This window comes from Triticum aestivum, chromosome 1B, assembly GCF_018294505.1.
Source record: "Triticum aestivum cultivar Chinese Spring chromosome 1B, IWGSC CS RefSeq v2.1, whole genome shotgun sequence".
NCBI lineage: Eukaryota > Viridiplantae > Streptophyta > Magnoliopsida > Poales > Poaceae > Triticum > Triticum aestivum.
The window spans coordinates 54,256,952-54,278,152 of NC_057795.1; the positions used below are offsets into that span (position 1 = coordinate 54,256,952).

At 45.6% G+C, this 21,201-nt stretch overlaps 1 pseudogene; it reads left to right on the top strand.

Moving 5' to 3' along the window:
* Positions 1 to 18,941, top strand: part of LOC123076939 (probable leucine-rich repeat receptor-like protein kinase At1g35710) — a 39,409-nt pseudogene extending 20,468 nt beyond the window's left edge.
* Positions 18,942 to 21,201: the final 2,260 nt, after the last annotated feature.

Consider the following 21,201-nt stretch of genomic DNA (forward strand, 5'->3'; position numbering starts at 1 on the left):
TATTTTTACAAAATGCTTACTTGAACTTGTTGAATTAATATATAGAACTAGTTTAGTTGAATTAATATAACTATTTTATTTTTAGTAAATGCTTAGTTGAACTAGTTGAATTAATATAATAACTAGTTTTTTTAGTAAATATAATGCTTAGTTGAACTAGTTGAATTAATATATAGAACTAGTTTATTTTTAGTAAATGCTTAGTTGAACTAATTGAATTAATATAACTAGTTTATTTTTAGTAAATGCTTAGTTGAATTAATAGAAGTAGTTGAATTAATTGAATTAGTAAGTGTTTAATGTTTCGCCTAATATGGACATAGGAAATGTCGTCTGACGACGGAAATTTTTTCATTATGTGCCAATACTATGAAGACCAGCGCGGCCAGTGCGACAGAAATTTCCTTGTTGATGGTAGGTGATTCAGCATCAAGCTGGATGAGACTTTCAAATTCGATACAGTAAGTCACAACGACAAGTCTGTTTTCGTAATTAAGCATGACTTATATATGCTTCATTTGCCTGACTTATAATTTTTAATTTTCACTATTCTACTAGCGCATCCCCTGCCATGCAAGAATTTTTGTCTTGGATAAGATAGGTTTCAAAGATTTGGAAACTATGGAGGTAAAGAGAGCTTACCTGAAAACTGAGCATGATGGTTATATTTTCAACGTCAAAGTATACAATACACACACGTACACCTATTTTGAATGCAAAACTTGGCAAGCACTATGCAAGGCTTATGCATTTGAGCCTGGTATGGTTACCACCTTTGATATTCGTCCGAAAGATGATATTGAAGGTAATAGAGATATATGGGTCGATGTGCAGACGCCTCTAGTTCTACCATTATGTGAGTTCTTCTCAACTATATTTTAGTCTTTGATATTGCTTATTTCAAAAATAAATGACAACTAATTTCTATTGACAGCTTATCTCCATTCAACCAAACATGTCCGGCGCTTGGTAGACAGGACCTACTACTGTCCCGGAGCTGAACTAAACTGCGAGGAGATAAGTCATTATGTTTCATGGCTTGAGGATCTTCATACTGTCAAGACAAATTTTCTTCCTGCACTTAGAAATGTTAGTACTCAAAACGTGCGACCAATAGTGATGGTATTAAACTACGGTCGCATCTATTTAGGAATGATGTTAAGATATTTACTATTTGTCCTCAGTGCATATTTTGCATACATATTTTTTTGCTAAACTTTCATTGCTAAGTATATTAATTAAGTACTATACGATGTTCTTCAACAGAGACTCCCGATGACAGTTGTGCCACAGGGGATCGAGACTAAAGGTCAGATGTCAATTGTTAGCTTACGGCCAAGATATCCTGCATTGCACATGAATGCATTCAGGATTTCTAGAAGCGATGAATGCTTAATAGTGAAAGATTGGAGGAAAATTGTTAATGATCGCAGAGAAGTACTAGGGGGCAGCAATGAGAAGCCCAGCCCACGATTAGGAGACAGGTTCATCGGCATGCTCCAGTATGATCAATCAGGAGAGCTATACATGTTCTATGCTATTTTACCAGAGAGAGTAGCTAGCAGGAGTGATTCAGCTAGTTCTTCATGCTGCTCTTAATTCGTACTTGTCCTTTCATGTCCGTGTTCTTCGTTCTGAACTTAAGTGGTTTGCTTTTGTGGTGTTATATATGAACGCTTTTAATACCATGACAATCATGTTGAACTCGATGATTTGTTCTACTAGAAATTCTATTTATATATATATGCATAACGTGTACAATGTGTAGTATCTTAAAATACCAGCAAATGAAAAAGAATTAAAATGGAAACACAAAATTAAATGAAAAAGAAATCATAAAACTAAAACCCCCCCAAACCTTATAGTACTGGTTGGTCTTACCAACCGGTAGTAACACTAGTAGAAAAAGGGTCAAACGTGAAGCACATTAGTGCCGGTTTGTATTAGAGCCGGCACTAATGCATACATTAGTGCCGGTTCCAACGGCTAGCCAGGCCGCTCTCATTAGTACCGGTTCGTGGCTAACCTTTAGCACCGGTTCGTGCCACGAACCGGTACTAATGAGGGTGGTGGCAGGATGTTGTCAGTCTGGACCCCCTCCAGCACCTTTAGTACCGGTTCGTGGCACGAACCGGTACTAAAGGTCCTCCTGCATATAAACCCCTCGTCCAGCTCGCTCTGTTCTTCCCCCTTTCCCCACTCATCTCCTCTCTGTTCTTCCTCTTCTCCCCTCGAGCTCATCACACATTTTGCCCAAAATTTGTCAAGATTTGAAGGCCCCCATCCATTCAAGTGATCACAAAGGTTAGCAACTTTGTCCTTTCATCTCTCATTGCTAGATTAGCTCTTGTAATGCTTTATATAGTTACTAATTTGTGAGTTTAGTAATTTGGGAGGAAATATATATATGTGCTAGTATTTGATTTGTATGCAATTTGAGGTCAAAAATAACACTTAGTTTGCATATGTAGGTGTGGTTTACTTAGTGCCTTCTAAATCTCCATCGTAACCACCGTCGATCGCCCGCACCGTCCCGTCGCCGGCACCACCTTGTGGTGAGCCTCTTGTTCATGAAATTTTATATAAAAAATTGATGTTTATGTGATTTGGATATATAATTAATCATGTAATAATTATCTTACCTGTACGTTGTTTGTTATACATAGTGCCATGGTTTTGATATCCGTCCCCGTCGGCCCTCGTCCTTGTTATGATTCGGATGTGGTATATTCTCTTTCAAAACTATTTGTTGCATTTCATGTTTTTGACAAATTATGCCCATCAAGTTGACATAGATATTTTTATCTAGGAGGTATGTGAACCGGAAATTCCAATTGACCCTATTTTCGAGAGGTTAAATTTAGTTGAAAGAGAAAACGAGTACTTGAAAGAAAAATTGAAAAGAATTGAGGGGGAGAAGATGGAATTGGAGTTGCATGTTGCCGATGTCGTCGATGATCACAAGATCAAGATGGAGAAAATGCGCTTGAAGAATAGAAAGATTAGAAAATATGCCATCGATAGTGAGGCTTGGTATCATTATGCTGTTGGATCAATTGTTACCTTAGTTGCGATCTTGATCGCATTTGTTGTTGCATTTAAATGCTTTAGCTAGAGAGTTATTTGTTTGTTGCATTTAAGTGTTGTATGAACTTTATGTATGAACTTGTATTAATTTGGTCTATTCGGTGTTGTGTAATGAAGATGAGCCGGCAATGGATGTACGATGACCGATGCTCTCCCCAGTTCGTTGAGGGCGTGCATACTTTTCTGCTTGCGGCTGAGGAAAACAAGCGGGCGGATGGTTTTATGCCTTGTCCATGTGCTGGCTGTAAGAATGGTCACAATTACTCTACCTCAAGAACCATTCACGTCCACCTGTTTGAGTCTGGTTTCATGCCCCACTATAATGTTTGGACCAAGCATGGAGAAAGAGGGGTTATGATGGAAGACAATGAAGAAGAAGAGGACGACGACAGCTATCCTGGCCATGGGTTCCCTGAATACGATGATACAATAATGGGGGAAGAAGCTGAGCCGGTAATGCGGGAAGAAGCTGAGCCGGCAATGCGGGAAGAAGTTGAAGAAGAGGCATCAGATGAGCCCGTTGATGATCTAGGTTGGGCCATTGCCGATGCAAAGAGAAACTGCGCAAGTGATTTGGAGAAGAAGAAGTTGCAGCGCATGTTAGAGGATCACAAAAAATTGTTGTACCCGAATTGCGTAGGTGACAAGAAAAAGCTGGGCACCACACTAGAATTGCTGCAATGGAAGGCAGAGAATGGTGTATCTGACAAGGGATTTGGAAAGTTGCTGGTAATGATAAAGGATATGCTTCCAAAGGACAACGAATTGCCCGAGAGTATGTACGAAGCAAAGAAGGCTGTCTGCCCTCTAGGGTTAGAGGTGCAGAAGATACATGCATGCCATAATGATTGCATCCTCTACCGCGGTGAGTACAAGGATTTGAACGCTTGCCCGGTATGTGGTGCATTGTGCTATAAGATCAGCCGCGATGAGCCTGGTGATGTCGAGGGCGAGCGCCCCAGGAAGAAGATTCCTGCCAAGGTGATGTGGTATTCTCCTATAATACCACGGTTGAAACGTTTGTTCCAAAACAAAGAGCATGCCAAGGCGATGCGATGGCACAGAGAAGACCGTAAGAAAGACGGAAAGTTGAGAGTAGCCGCTGATGGGTCGCAGTGGAGAAAAATCGAAGGAAAGTACGAGAAGGAGTTTGCAGATGACGCAAGGAGCGTATGGTTTGGTCTAAGCGTAGATGGCATTAATCCTTTTGGGGAGCAGAGCAGCAACCATAGCACCTGGCCTGTGACTCTATGTTTGTATAACCTTCCTCCTTGGTTGTGCATGAAGCGAAAGTTCACTATGATGCCAGTGCTCATCCAAGGCCCTAAGAAACCCGGCAACGACATTGATGTGTACCTAAGGCCATTAGTTGAAGAACTCTTACAACTGTGGAATGGAACAGGTGTACGTGCGTGGGATGAGCACATGGGGGAAGAATTTGACCTAAAGGGATTCCTGTTCATGACCATCAATGATTGGCCTGCTCTCAGTAACCTTTCAGGACAGACAAACAAGGGATACCGCGGATGCACGCACTGTTTGGATGATACCGACAGTATATATTTGAATAGTTGTAAGAAGAATGTGTACTTGGGACATCGTCGATTTCTTCCGAGCAGGCATCCCGTAAGAAAGTAAGGCAAGCATTTCAAAGGTGAGGCGGATCACCAGACGAAGCCTCGCCACCGTACTGGTGCTGATGTACATGATATGGTCAAGGATTTGAAGGTGATATTTGGAAAGGGTCCTGGCGGACAACCTGTTCCGAAGGACGCGGACGGACGCGCACCCATGTGGAAGAAGAAATCTATATTTTGGGACCTGCCATATTGGAAAGACCTAGAGGTCCGCTCCGCAATCGACGTGATGCACGTGACGAAGAATCTTTGCGTGACCCTGCTTGGCTTCTTGGGCGTGTATGGGAAGACAAAAGATAAACCTGAGGCACGGGAGGACCAGCAACGTATGCACGGAGAAGACGGCATACATCAGGGTCATGCAAGCTACGCTCTTACCAAAGAAGAGAAGGAAATCTTCTTTGAATGCCTGCTCAGTATTAAGGTACCGTCTGGCTTCTCGTCGAATATAAAGGGAATAATAAACATGGCAGAGAAAAAGTTCCAGAACCTAAAGTCTCATGACTGCCACGTGATTATGACGCAACTGCTTCCGGTTGCATTGAGGGGGCTTCTACCGGAAAACGCTCGATTAGCCATTGTGAAGCTATGTGCATTTCTCAATGCAATCTCTCAGAAGGTAATCGATCCAGAAATCATACCAAGGTTACAGAATGATTTGGTGCAATGTCTTGTCAGTTTCGAGTTGGTGTTCCCACCATCCTTCTTCAACATCATGACGCACATCCTAGTTCACCTATGCGAAGAGATTAACGTTTTGGGTCCTGTATTTCTACACAATATGTTCCCCTTTGAGAGGTTCATGGGAGTCTTAAAGAAATATGTTCATAACCGTGCTAGGCTAGAAGGAAGCATCTCCAAGGGCCATCAAAATGAGGAGGTCATTGAGTTTTGTATTGACTTTATTCCTGACCTTAAGCCGATTGGTGTTCCTGAATCGCGGCATAAGGGCAGACTGGATGGAAAAGGCACGCTAGGAGGGGAACAAATAATATGTATGGACGGACATTCTCTCACTGAAGCACACTACACAGTTCTACAGAATTCCACCTTGGTGGCTCCGTATATGGATGAACACAAGAATTTGCTACGCTCCAAACACCCGGAGCGGTCTGATGACTGGATTACACGTGAACAAACCAGGAGTTTCGCCAACTGGTTGCAGACACGTACCATGCATGACACCTCTATTGAAGATGACCTGTACTTGCTGTCCCAGTTACCATCTTCGAATATAATGACTTTCAAAGGGTACGAGATAAATGGTAATACATTTTACACGATCGCCCAAGATAAGAAGAGCACCAACCAAAACAGTGGTGTCCGCTTTGATGCAGAAACCAAGACGGGAAAGGAAACATATTATGGTTATATACAGGACATATGGGAACTTGACTATCGACGTGGTTTAAAGGTCCCTTTGTTTCGGTGCAAATGGGTCAATATGACATGAGGCGGGGTAACGGAAGACCCGCAATACGGAATGACAACAGTGGATCTCAACAATCTTGCGTATGCAGACGAACCATTCTTCCTAGACAATGATGTGGCACAGGTTTTCTATGTGAAGGACATGTCTACCAAGCCAAGAAAAAGAAAAGATAAGGAAGCGAATGCATCGTACGATGAGCCAAAGCGGCACATAGTTCTTTCTGGGAAGAGAAACATCATGGGAGTGGATGACAAGACAGACAAGTCAGAAGATCATGAAAAGTTTGATGAAATTGCTCCATTCACAGTGAATATTGACCCGAGCATCCCGTTAAATGATGAAGATTTTCCATGGTTACGGCGCAAAGGGACACACGCGAAGAAAAAGTTTCACAACCAAAGATCTGGGATGTGATCGGCTTCACTATCATCACTTTCTTCTGTGTTTCACACCCAGGAGGGAATGTCTGTAATAGTTGGGGTAGTTATGTGTTTTGGCATTTGAAACGCGAATAAATTTTATGTGCAAACAAATTCTTTTCATGCATTTACTGATTTTTTTCCAGCTAAATGACCCTAAATTGAAAAGCAATTCAAATGAACTCAGAAAAGGTTGAAAGTTGGCATGGTATCATAATTTCATACAAATAGCATGTGCAAGAAAATAGAGAGGGTTACGGCAAAAATTGGATGCACTTCGTGTACAAAATGGACAATCTCTTTCGAAGTATCAGGGTTTCCGACGAAAACTGAACTGTTACAAGGGCATTTCATTTTTTAAATAACCTAAGCATTACTAAATTGAATATAATGATAAAACACACTAATATTAAACATAAGAAAAAAGAATCACTGAAAAAACTTTTTTCAAAGTTAAGTTATTCACAAACTAGTGATTCACACAAATTTCAAATGATTCAAAATTTAAACTATTCAAATTTGAAATCTACCGGCACTAACAGAAAGTTTGTAATTTTTTGTACCTAAAGCAAAAATATTCACAAAGAAACTCTAAATACAGCAAAAAACAACTCAAAAATAAATAAAACAAAAAAAATAAAGCAAAAAAAAATTAAGAAAAAAAGCCCGTCTACTGGGCCAAAGCGGCCTGCATACGACTAGCGACACAACCTTTCGTTGGGCCAGGATGCAGGCCCGCGAAGGCCCAGTTGGCCCACAAGGCGAGGAGGACAGGTAGGCCCAGTAGGCCTGATTAGGAGAGGAGCTTGAGAGAGCTACCGCACTGGGGCTTATAAACCAGTGCGGTAGCCCCTCGACTAGCGAGGTGGGACTAAACTTCCGCACCGCACCTGCGCCAGCGCACCACCTTTAGTACCGGGTCGTGGCACAAACCGGTACTAAAGGGGGCCCTTTAGTACCGGTTTGTGCCACCACCAGGTACTAAAGGGGGTCGCTTCCCGCCGCTTGGCCTAGCCAAAACAGACCTTTAGTACCGGTTGGTGGCTCCAACCGGTACTAAAGGTGCCTTCTATATATACAACTGCTACGAAAATTTCAGTTTTCCTCTGTTTTCGTTCCTGTGTTCTGTCGTCTTTGTCGCCGTCGCCGCCGCCCTCGATCGTCTCCGATGCCGCCGCTCGTCTCCGTCGCCGCCCCCGTCCCCGTCGCCGCCCCCGTCCCCGTCGCCGCCCTCGTCTCCGTCGCCACCCCGGGCCCGTCCCCGTCGCGCCGTCCCCGTCCCCGTAGCGCCGTCCCCGCCGTCGCCGCCCCGGCTGTCGCCTCGCCGTCGCCTCGCCGTCGCCGTCGCCCGCTGTGAGTCCTCCAGCCCCGAGCCCGTCCACACACACACAAGCATATTTAATTAGTTTAGATAATTAGTCTTTAATTAGTTTAGATTATTTAGATTATTATTTTGTATGTTTAATTAGTTCAGATAATTAGTGTTTAATTAGTTTAGATTATTTAGATTATTATTTTTTCACTATTATATATGTATGAATGCATATTAGATGGATATAATTAGTGCTTAATCAGTTAGAAATTAGTGTTATATAGAAATGTTAGAAATTAGTGTTATATAGAAATGTTAGAAATGTTAGAAATTTTAGTGTTATTTAGATTATTTAGATTAGCATAATTAGTGTTATATAGAAATGTTAGAAATTTTAGTTATCAAAATCCAATCATTAAAAAAATGTTACTTTTTGCGGGCATATAGCTAGTATTTGTTCTCGACGATGCCCGGCCCGCATCCTCGCCGTCGACCCGTCCGCGACGATGTCCAGCCGACCCATGTCCGGGACTGGGCTCCGCCGGGCTGGCACTGGGAGGTGCTGCTGGGAGGGGCGTGCCGCTTGATGAGGAACCCGGCCGCGGGTCCCGTCGTCGACCCTGATCTCGTTTGGTGGCGTTCGCGTGGGCCAGTTTCGGTGCGGAGGGACCCGGCCCCGCCGGAGGTGGTACGTCGCCGTGTCAGGGAGGAGGACGAGCATGTACATCGCTGCATGGTTGCGTTAGAGGGCGGCAGGTTCTCCAATACGTGGCAGAATCTTCGGGGATCTCACTTCAGCTATGATCCTGTGAGGGTTCCTTCTCTTTGGGTGTCCACCGCCCGCGCCGGAGGAACCGCGAGTGTCCTAGATTCTTCTGTAGTATTCGATCTTTATTAGCTAATAGCCAGTGATGTACTATTCAATATTATATATTATTCGAGACGATGTATTCGAGATTATATCTATTATTCTAGACGATGTATTCGAGATTATATCTATTATTTGAGACGATGTAATTTGAATACTAAATTGTTTTATATTTCTTTTGGATTAGTTAAACAAAAGCTATGGCAGACAATACCGACAGAGAGGGAGAACAGACCATGTTCGATATGATACGCGAGCCAGATCATAATCAGAATGTAGAAGATTATGACGGCTCCAAATTTCTAAACAACACCGGAGAGGGTGATATGATATTCGATCGTGACGACGAAATTGATGAAGTCATGAACTATGATTATGACGCTGACGAATAACATGTTGATCCTGAAACAACAAACACCGGCGAGGTATATATATTTATATAAGCAGGCATCTGGTGATCATCACATGTTTTAAATGACTTGAAGATATATTAACGAATTGATCTTTGTTCTTTCAGCCATCCGGATCGAGCAAATCTTCAGGCAAAATGACGAAACGAGGCCCGAACAAAAAGTTGAAGTCGGGCGTAAAGTACAATATCGAGGCATGCGGCCCTACTGGCAAACCATTAGCGCCTAAGAAGATTGCGGACAAGTTCGTTCGTCAGTGCGGAGTTCTTGTGAAGGACCAACTCCCGATCAAACTTCAAGAATGGAGAGCGCCAGCAAAGCCACGTCCAGATGCTACTTTTGTCGACAAGAATCAAAAAGATCTGCTTTGGGATACTCTCATGGAACATTTCACCCTACCAGATCATTTCACGGAAGCAGATGTGCAGAAAGTCAAAGAGGCTGCTCTTAGGATGATGGCGATTGCATTCAAGTATTACAAGAATCGTGAATGGAACAAGTACGTCAAGGGAGGAAGGAAGACTCCAGTATTCAAGGGAACACTGGAGAACCAACGTGATCATTGGGACGATTTCGTGAAATTCAAGGATTCGGAATTAGCTAAGGAACGGTCGAGAATAAACAAGAAGAATGCCGAAAAAAAGGATAAGTTCCATAAGCTGGGGCCAGGTGGCTATGCGATGGCAATGCCTAAGTGGGATAAGTCTGAGAAAGAGAAGGAGGATGCATGTGTCACTCTGGCTAATAAGAGCTGGCCCCCCGGGGTCACGACTTGGTTCTATGCGCATGGGGGGGAGTTGGACCTGGAGACAGGCAATGTTTCGACGAGGGCAAGTCTGAAGGGAGCCGACGATGCAATACTTGTTGCAATATAAGAGGCACGAACGGGGGTGTTCCAGCCCAACAGAGAGAACGACGAGCTTACGCGTGCCCTGGGAAATCCTGAACACCCGGGAAGAACACGAGGCAAGGGCGCTATGCCGTGGTATGAGCGGTTTTCAGACTGGAACAACGACTACAGAACCCATGCGAGAAAGAAGATTGCGGAGGAGAAGAAGAGGAAGATGGAGGAGGAGCAGAGGAAGCGGGACTATGAATGCCTTCAAGGCCTAGAAGCAAGTCAAGCGGAATTGGCAGTCAAATTCCAGCGGCAGCAGTAGCAGATCGACTCACTTACCCATCAAAGGGGGTCTCAGCAGCTGCAACAGCTAGCGGATGATCCAGCATTGGATAGCACCGGCCCATCCATGCCGAGAAGCAGCGTGGGTTCCGTCCCGGACGACGCAATGCTGGGTAGATACCCCGTGGATGACATCACGGAGAACACTAACTGCGAGCTACACTCAAAATGAAGAACATATCCATGAAGGTGGCGGACGGCTGTGCTTTCACAAATCCCCCCGAGGCAACCTTCCATTGCAACCCGATTCCAGCGGGCTATGCTCGTGTCTTGGTTGATGAGGTGGTGGACCCACCATATTCGGGGCTACAACTTGACATTGCTGGAGGTGACGGCGAGCGCTTTCTCGGAGTGGCCAAGCATCGTATCATCCTATGGAAAAAGGATTGCATCATCTTTCGAAGGCCACCGACACCGCGTCAGCCGAGTCCTCATCGAAGTCCGCCACCGAGTCAGCAGACTCCCGCTCCTGCAAGTCCACCATGTCCGGCAAAGTGTCAGGCCACTCCTCCTCCTTCAAGTCCAGCAAAGTGTCAGGACAATCCTCCTCCTCCAAGTCCGCCACAGCGTCAGACGTCCACTCCTCCTCCAAGTCCGGCACAACCTCAGGCCACTCCTCCTCTTCCAACTCAGTCCCGTCAGCCGTCTCCGCCGCCTCAGCAATCGCAGAAGAGACACCCCGCAGCTATGGTGCGTAGCGGTACGAGTCGAGGTAGTACAGGAAGTACAGGCGGAGGCAAGCGATATAAATATGGTCCAAGCCTCAAGCCTCTTCCGCAGAGGTCTTATGACAGGTCCAAGGAGGAAATCACAGCCATATCGAAGGCCGAGGTGGAAGCCCATTTTGCACCGAAACCGCCACCGCCGCCAAGGGAGAAAGTGCCTGAGGAAACGATTGACCACTTCATTCGTATGGCTCAACCACCAGCTCCCAAGCCTGCTGACACAGACTATGAGCGCCACATCAGGAAGTTAAATCGAGCACGTCTACAAAGGGAGGCGAGCACGTCTACATCGGGATCGAGCAAACAAGAAGCAGCTGCCAAAAAATGTGGGAAAACCATTCCCCAACTGGGAGAACAGGCGGCACAATCGATCCCCTCGCTTGTTGTGCCAACAACAGGTGACAGTACGCGCGCCCAATATTATTGTGGGCAAACAGTGCATGTTCCCGAGGTGGGCAATGTGGTAATAACGGAGGAGCATATAATGCAGGCTGAAGTTCTCAACATCACTGTTGGACAACTCCTCGAGATTGAGCCCATGCCTTTGCTTAGAGAGGATGAAGTAAAATGGAAATATGTCCGGGGCCAACCTTTGGTCGCGCCAGACAAGGTCAAGAACCTCCCAACGAGAATGTATGAATTGCATCAATGGTACATGAACATTACCAAGATTTCAGATCGATTGTCCCTCATGGTGAATGTCAAGCAGGACCATTACTATCATGAGAAAGCCGTGTCCGTTGAGTATTTAGAACTGTTTCAGTTATACAATCAAGACGCACTCGACAAATCTATCGTCAGTTGCTATTGTCTGTAAGTGACTTCTTTCTATAATTTAAGTCTCAAGCTAGCGGTAGTGATCCTTTTGATCAATCATTACCTGTAATTATCCTCACTATATTCTTTTCTGTGGTATTATGCAGGATGAAGATATATGAAATGAGAAAAGGTGGACGCTTTGGCATTGGGTTCATTGACCCAAACACCGTTAATGAATACACATGGAAGATAAATCAACGTTATGCAAAGGAAGTAGAGGACAGCATGCTAGAGTTCTTGAAGCGCCTCAAATACAATGAAGATATACTACTTCCTTACAACTTCCAGTGAGTCACACTGTCTTGTACTACAAATTCTCTGTTTTTGCCTACTAGCTAGCTACATGTTTTTGCTTACATATGCCCGCTTAATTAAGACATGCAAACGTGTGTGCATGCAGATATCACTAGGTCTTGTGTATCATTAAAGTTGACGCCGGAACAATTGAAGTACTGGACTCACTAATCTCAGAAAAATCTGACTATAACATCTTGTATGGGATAGCCAACATGTAATTTCAATCATTATTAACTATATATCTCGGCCTATTTAGTTCGTCATTTCATGATATGAACTATTTAATAACCCCTTTATTCATTTTCTTTGTCGGCGGGCAGGGCTTGGACAAGGTTCATCGCCGTCACGCCCGGCGAATGGAAAAAAAAGCTTAAATGGTTTCGACCCAAGGTAAGCAATTAAGTAGTACTATAGCTCTAGCTAGCTAGCTGCCATCTCTTTAATTATCATGCTTGATTAATTTTTATCTAATCAAATTCCATTCTCGTAAAGGCCCTGAAGCAGGCGCAGGGGACTGATCTGTGTGCTTTCTGTGTTTGCGAGAACATTCGCATGATGGCGTCCGAAAGGAGCAGATCTCAAAGTCAGGAATGGGTAAGCTTGTCAGAACACTATTATCGATATCTAGTCACACAACTAATACACATGCATATTGATCTCCTTCTTAACAGTTCAAAGAGGTGTGGGAGAAGCTCATAGAAACGGAGCGCGTAGAAGCACTTCAAGAGGAAATAGCGGGATTTTTGTTCGACCAGGTCATAAATCCGAAGGGAGAATTCTATTGGTCCCGGTTCGTGAAACCAATCGGGACTAATGCACCCCTTTAGTCACGGTTGGTGCCAACAACCGGGACCAAAGGCCTCTTTTCAGCAGCCCAAAGGGCGGTGAGCGGCGGCCTTTGGTCCCGGTTGGTGGCACCAACCGGGACTAAAGGGGGGCATTGGTCCCGGTTGGTGCCACGAAACGGTACCAATGCTCCCCTTTAGTCCCGGTTGGTGCCTCCAACCGGGACCAAAGGCCCCTGTGCTGCCCGCAGCGCGGCGAAAGTTTAGTCCCACCTCGCTAGTTGAGAGGGCTCGAGAGTGGTTTATAAGCGCTGTTGCGCCCACCCTCTCGAGCTCCTCTCAACTGCAGGCTTTCGGGCCTAATCTCACACTATGCTGCTGTGGGCCTATTGGACCTTTTGCGGGCCTGAATCCTGGCCCAGGTTGGGTTTCTAGTCGTATTCAGGCCGTGGTGGCCCAATAGGTGGCAGTTTTTTTTGTTTTTTTCCAGTTTCTTTTTGTTTTTTGCATTATTTATTTTCTTTTGTTTTTTGCTTTATTTTTAATTCTTTTTTGCTTTTAGTTTTAGAAAAATTATAAACTTTCTATTAGTGCCATTAGTTTTCAAATTTGAAAACACTTTTTTTGTTTTATTTCTTGATTTATTTATTTTATTTTATTTCTACTTACAACAAAATACTTATTGTTGCTATTTTTATTTTTTTTCTCCAGTTTTTTTGTTTTGTTTTCTGCATTATTTATTTTCTTTTGTTTTTTGCTTTATTTTTTAATTCTTTTTTGCTTTTAGTTTTAGAAAAATTATAAACTTTCTGTTAGTGCCATTAGTTTTCAAATTTAAAAACACTTTTTTTTGTTTTCTTTCTTGCTTTATTTATTTTATTTTGTTTCTACTTACAACAAAATACTTATTGTTGCTATTTTTATTTTTTTCTTGTTTTTTTGTTTTGCTTTCTGCATTATTTATTTTCTTTTGTTTTTTGCTCTATTTTTAATTCTTTTTTGCTTTTAGTTTTAGAAAAATTATAAACTTTTTATTAGTGTCATTAGTTTTCAAATGAACTCTGAAAAAGTTGAAAGTTGGCATGGTATCATAAATTCAACCACATAGCATGTGCATGTACAAAACGGACAATGATATCATACTCGTCTATTACAAAGTTGGCATGGTATCATCATAATAGTTGCGGGAGAAAGTCTTCACTTTTTCTTCGCTTGTGTCATTTGCTTATTGCGTCGTAACTATGGATAATCTTCATCGTTTATCAGGATGCTGGGGTCAGCCTTGACTTTGAAGGGAGGAATTTCATGAAACTTTTCATAATCTTCAGACATGTCTGTCTTGCCCTCCACTCCCACTATGTCCCTTTTTCCTGAAAGAACTATGTGGAGCTTTGGCTCATCGTATGATGTATTCGCTTCCTTATCTTTTCTTTTTCTCGGTCTGGTAGACACGTCCTTCACATAGATAACATGTGCCACATCATTGGCTAGGACGAACGGTTCGTCAGTGTACCCAAGATTTTTCAGAACCACTGTTGTCATTCCGTACTGTGGGTCTACCTGTACCCCGCCTCCTGACAGATTGACTCATTTGCACTTAAACAAAGGGACCTTAAAATCATGTCCGTAGTCAAGTTCTCATATGTCCACTATGTAACCATAATATGTGTCCTTTTCCCTCTCGGTTGTTGCATCAAAGCGGACACCGCTGTTTTGGTCGGTGCTCTTTTGATCTTGGTCAATCGTGTAAAATGTATTCCCATTTATCTCATATCCTTTCCAAATCGTAACAGTCGAAGATGGTCCCCTGGACAACAAGTACAACTCATCACAAATAGTGTTGTCACCTCTGAGACACGTTTCCAACCAACTGCTGAAGTCCAGATGTATTCACATGTAATCCAGTCGCCACACTGCTCCGGGTGTTTGGAGCGCAGACTGTTCTTGTGCTCATCGACATACGGGGTCACCAAGGTAGAGTTCTGTAGAACTGTGTAGTGTGCTTGAGACCAAGAATATCCGTCCCTGCATATTATTGAGTCCCTTCCAAGCGTGCCATTTCCAGTTAGTCTCCCCTCGTACCGCGATTTAGGGAGACCTATCTTCTTAAGGCCAGGAATGAAGTCAACACAAAAACCCGATGACATCCTCTGTTTGATGGCCCATGGAGATGCTTCCTTCTGGCCTAGCGCGGTTACGGACATATTTCTTTAGGACTCCCATGAACCTCTCAAAGGGGTACATATTGTGTAGAAATACGGGGCCCAGAATGACAATCTCGTCAACTAGATGAATTAGGACGTGCATCATGATATTGAAGAAGGATGGTGGGAACACCAGCTCGAAACTGACAAGACATTGCACCACATCACTCCTTAGCCTTGGTATGATTTATGGATCGATCACCTTCTGAGAGATTGCATTGACGAATGCACATAGCTTCACAATGGCTAATCGGACGTTTTCCGGTAGAAGCCCCCTCAATGCAACCGGAAGCAGTTGCGTCATAATCACGTGGCAGTCATGAGGCTTTAGGTTCTGAAACTTTTTCTCTGCCAGTCGGGACCTTCATACTAAGCAGGCATTCAAAAAAGATTTCCTTCTCTTCTTTGGTAAGAGCATAGTTGGCAGGACCTTCATACTGCTTTGGAGGCATGCCGTCTTTTTCGTGCAAACGTTGTAGGTCCTCCCGTGCCTCAACTGTATCTTTTGTCTTTCCATACACGCCCAAGAAGCCTAGCAGGTTCACACAAAGGTTCTTCATCACGTGCATCACGTCAATTGAAGAGCGGACCTCTAGGTATTTCCAGTAGGGTAGGTCCCAAAATATAGATTTCTTCTTCCACATTGAAGAAATCGACGATGGCCCAGGTACATATTCTTCCTGCAACTTCCCAGGTATATACTATCGGTGTCAAGTAAACAGTGCGTGCATGCGTGGTATCCCTTGTTTGTCTGTCCTGAAAGGTTACTGAGAGCGGGCCAATCGTTGATGGTCACGAACAGCAACGCCTTTAGGTCAAATTCCTCCTATTTGTGCTCATCCCCCGTACGTACATCGTTTCCATTCCACGGCTGTAAAAGTTCTTCAACTAATGGCCTTAGGTACACATCAATGTCGTTGCCGGGTTGCTTAGGGCCTTGGATGAGAACTGGCATCATAATGAACTTCCGCTTCATGCACATCCAAGGAGGAAGGTTATACATACATAGAGTCACGGGCCAGGTGCTATGATTGCTGCTCTGCTCCCCGAAAGGATTAATGCCAATCACGCTTAAAGCAAACCATACGTTCCTTGGGTCACTTGCAAACTCATCCCAGTAATTTCTCTCGATTTTTCTCCACTACGACCCGTTAGCGGGTGATCTCAACTTCCCGTCTTTCTTACGGTCCTCACTGTGCCATCGCATCAACTTGGCATGCTCTCCGTTTCTAAACAGACGTTTCAACCGTGGTATTATAGGAGCATACCACATCACCTTCGCGGGAACCCTCTTCCTGGGGGGCTCGCCGTCAACATCACCAGGGTCATCTTGTCTGATCTTATACCGTAATGCCCCGCATACCCGGCATGCGTTCAGATCCTTGTACGCACCATGGTAGAGGATGCAATCATTAGGGTATGCATGTATCTTTTGCACCTCCAATCCTAGAGGGCATATGACCTTCTTTGCTGCGTATGTATTGTCGGGCAATTCGTTATCCTTTGGAAGCTTCTTCTTCAATATTTTCAGTAGCTTCTCAAATCCTTTGTCAGGCACAACATTCCCTACCTTCCACTGCAGCAATTCCAGTACGGTACCGAGCTTTGTGTTGCCATCTTCGCAATTGGGGTACAACCCTTTTTTGTGGTCCTCTAACATGCGATCGAACTTCAGCTTCTCCTTTTGACTTTCGCATTGCGTCCTTGCATCGACAATGACCCGGCGGAGATCATCATCATCGGACACATCGTCTGGTTCCTCTTTATCTTCAGCAGCTTCTCCCGTTGCAGCATCATCGTGCACATCGTCTAGTTCCTCTTGATCTTCAGTAGCATCACCGTATTCAGGGGGCACATAATTATCATCGTACTCTTCTTCTTCGCCGTCTTCCATCATAACCCCTATTTCTCCGTGCCTCATCCAAACATTATAGTGTGGCATGAAACCCTTGTAAAGCAGGTGGGTGTGAAGGATTTTCCGGTCAGAGTAAGACTTCGCATTCCCACATATAGGGCATGTACAACACATAAAACCATTCTGTTTGTTTGCCTCAGCCACTTCGAGAAAATCATGTACGCCCTTAATGTACTCGAGGTGTGTCTTGAACCGTACATCCATTGTCGGTTCATCTGCGTGCATTATATATAATTAAGTGTGTCAAAAATCATTACAGAACATCATGAATAGATAATTAAGTGACCAAATTTATAGAAGTTCATCATCACATTAAAACCAAAGTACATACATAGTTCTCATCTAACAACATAAAGCTCTGCAAAGCATCTAAATTAATTAAACCATACATTGAAACTATGTAAAACATTTCAATGCGAAAACAAATGCGATCATAATCGCAACCAATGTAACAACTGATCCAACGGCATAATGATACCAAGCCTCGGTATGAATGGCATATTTTCTAATCTTTCTAATCTTCAAGCGCATTGCATCCATCTTGATCTTGTGATCATCGACGACATCCACAACATGCAACTCCAATATCATCTTCTCCTCCTCAATTTTTCTTATTTTTTCCTTCAAGAAATTGTTTCTTCTTCAACTAAATTTAACCTCTCGACAATAGGGTCGGTTGGAATTTCCGGTTCAACAACCTCCTAGATAAATAAAATCTATGTCACGTTGGTTGGCATAATTGTCATAAACAATAAATGAACCAATAGTTATGAAAAGATAATATATACCACATTTGAATCATAGACAGGACGAGGGCCGACGGGGGCGGATACCAAAACCATCGCACTATATAAGATGCAATAATAAAAGTAAGAAAATTATACAAGTATCTATATAAACATACAAGTAAGAATTTTTTTCCTTTCAGAAAGAAGATAAGAACAAGAGGCTCACCACGGTGGTGCCGGCGACGAGATCGGCGCGGGCGATCGACGGCGGTGAAGACGGGGACGGGACGTGACGGACCGCTAAAACTAGACAAATATTGAGGAAAATGGAGCTTGGAGGTCGAGCTTGGAGAGGAGAAAGCTTAAGTACGGTGGCTCAGGCATTCCATCGAACACCTCGTGTGCATAGGAGGTGAGCTAGAGCACCACAAAGCTCGCTCCTCGCCGGCCAGGAAAAACAGAGCAGTGGGAGTGCTCTACTCGCGGGCGAGGGGTATATATAGACAATTAATTGGTCTCGGTTCGTGGCATGAACTGGGACTAAAGGGCAGCCTTTGGTCCCGGTTCAAGCCATCAACCGGGACCAATGGTGGTGGGCCAGGAGCGAGGACCATTGGTCCCGGTTCGTCCCACCAACCGGGACCAAAAGGTCCAGACGAACCGGGACCAATGGCCCACGTGGCCCGGCCGGCCCCTGGGGCTCACGAACCGGGTCCAATGCCCTCATGGGTCCCGGTTCTGGATTGAACCTGGACTAATGGGCTGACCTGGCCTGGACCACTGCCCCCTTTTCTACTAGTGAGTGGACTATATACATCCATATATGTGTAATGTGATGTGTGTGCTTTGGAGCTTCACTTATGAACTAGACCTGCATAGCATGAGCCTTCTCCTAGCCTTGAATTTGCTGCATCACTGTGTCGCTGCATTTATCACGACATGTTACAAGTAGTCGCATTGCTGATGACGAGCACATTTATCATCCAAATTTCCTCGACCATGTCCAAGTACCTGTCCAACGACATGAAAAAACGCCGTTCTTTGGCCTTCCCAAACATACTCAATTTAGCAACTTGTCTGAACCAAACATCAGGAAAACCATATGATATACTACCTGCTCTGAACATTAAAGAACAGAGGAACAACCTTTAGCATCCACATTCTAGACATTCGGTCGGAGGGAGGCTCATCATTCCTTGGTGCACGCCAACCGGGGCTTCTTTGTGAGACGCCAGTCGAAGCGAGGGTCATTGCGAGTGGCAACAACCTATGTCAATAAGCAACATGCCTAATTACTAAACTAACGGAATTACAAGCACTCCCTCTGATCCAAATTAATTGTCGCTTGTACTAAGGGTGCGACAATTAATTTGGATCGGAGGGAGTATTAAAATTTGTGTTTGCAGGCAACAACCCATTCTAATTGAATGATCACCTCACACTCAATACATGCACTCTAAATGGAAATAATATGCCCAAAGAGAGTGGCAACTATCTATATATACAGTGGCTGCATGGTGAAGATGGAGCTGCATAAGCGTGTTGGACATCACATTGATTTTGTTTTTTGCGGGACATCACATTGATATGCATCTGTGCCAGTTAGGAAACAACTTTACGACCTATGTTATTTTTTATGAGACATTGGAGTCCACCAAATTCGGCCAAGTCTTATTCTTGGAAGGTTCTTGATGTGACAAAATTCAGGAAAGGTTGTTGCGTTGTAGTCCAGGTCCACTTTATTCATTAGTCTTGAGCACACTCCGTGCCACTTGATATGTTTACGGTGTTGTGCTGTAGAGTCTTGTGTGGACCATTAACATCTCTTGAGGGCAGTAATTCTTATTCCTCTCGTCCCCCGCATCACCCTCCCTGGCGACACGGGGAAAACCTAGATCGGCGCCGCCACCCCCCTTCCCACCCTCCCCTTGGCTCGCCGCCACCGAAGGAGTGGCCGGCAAAGCCCGCCGGCTCCGGTGAAGGTGGCGGCGGGGCCCTCTCATCTCCCCTGTCTGCAAGTTTGGCGAGGAGGCTGCCAAGGACGGCTCAGGGCGGGGGCATGGTGGCGTGGTGGCTCGCGTGCGCGATGCGGTGGCCCAGGGCGGCGCGTGGCGGGAAGCTTGCTGCGGCAAGTGGCTGGCTGCGGCGGCCGTACGGGAGGCGTGGAGGCAGGCCAGCGCGCCACTTGGGCGCACGGGCGGCGCGGTCGCCGCCCTGCGCGACAGAGGGAGTACATGGCGTGGCTGCTCATGCGGGGCGCGCGCGGATCTTGCCTGCGTGCGACAGAGGTGAGGAGTTGTGCTACAGGGGCGTGCGGGCATGGTGGTGAGTGCGGGCTGCTTGCTCCCGTGAAGTGGTGGGCCTGTGTGACTGCGAGGGCGCCGACATGGTTGGGCCTGCGCGCGGATCTGGCGCGTGGAGGAGGATGGCCCGGAGGCTGCGGATCCGGGCTCGGGTGCACAGGATGCGGCGCTGGAAGGAGCAAGGCGGCACGCGAGGGCTGCGGCGGGCGTGGCCACGCAAGAGGGATGCTGCGGGCGCGTTGAGGGTGCCAGGGGGGTAACCAAGTGCCCGGGGGGCCTAGATCTGCCAGGTCGTCCATGGCTGGCAGCCCGGGAGGGGCACAGCCGGCTGCTGGTGGTGCCCGGCTACCGCTTGTTGGAGCAGGGAGGCTCCGGTCGCGGTTGGATACGGGGTGCAAGACTCGATCGGGTCTTTGCAGGCCCGTCGTTGGGGAAGGTAGCTGGTGGCCCTACACAACAGTGGCGTGCTTGCTGTGTGGGGGTGCGCAGTCCAATGGAGGTACGGGTCGACCTCGGCCTGCTGCGCTGGAGTGGCTGCTCCGGGTGAAAGACTGGCCGGTGTTGGCCGGCCGGCGACGACGGTGCATGTGGGCGTCGCTATCGTCCTTGGAGGCGTTGTCGGGGATCTCACAGCCACTGCTCCTGGATCAAGTCCTTCGGGTGAAAACCCAGATCCTGCTGCAGGGTCGGGCGGTGGCGTCGTCTTCAACGCCGTTTCCCTCTTTAGGCCATCGTCTTGAAGACTTTGATCCCTTTGGTGCTTCCTATGACTGGACGTGCACGGTGACTTCTGTGGCAACGATGATGGCGGTGAGCAATGTCGGAGATGTGGCCTTGGTCATGGTAGTCGGCTCTTCTTCTCCAACGTGTGCGTGGGAGTGCCTCGACTGCCTGTTCCTGTGAATTCGAAGCCGCGGGGGGGGGGGGGGGGGGGGGCGGCGATATACGATGACGCGTGATAGGCGGTTCGTTCGGTGATCCTCCGTGATGCCAACCAAGCAACAGAAAGCCTGCTGGCAACAAAGGGGTAAGATAAAATGGGTGACTCTTGGAAGTGAAAATTCACAATTCTTTCATGCC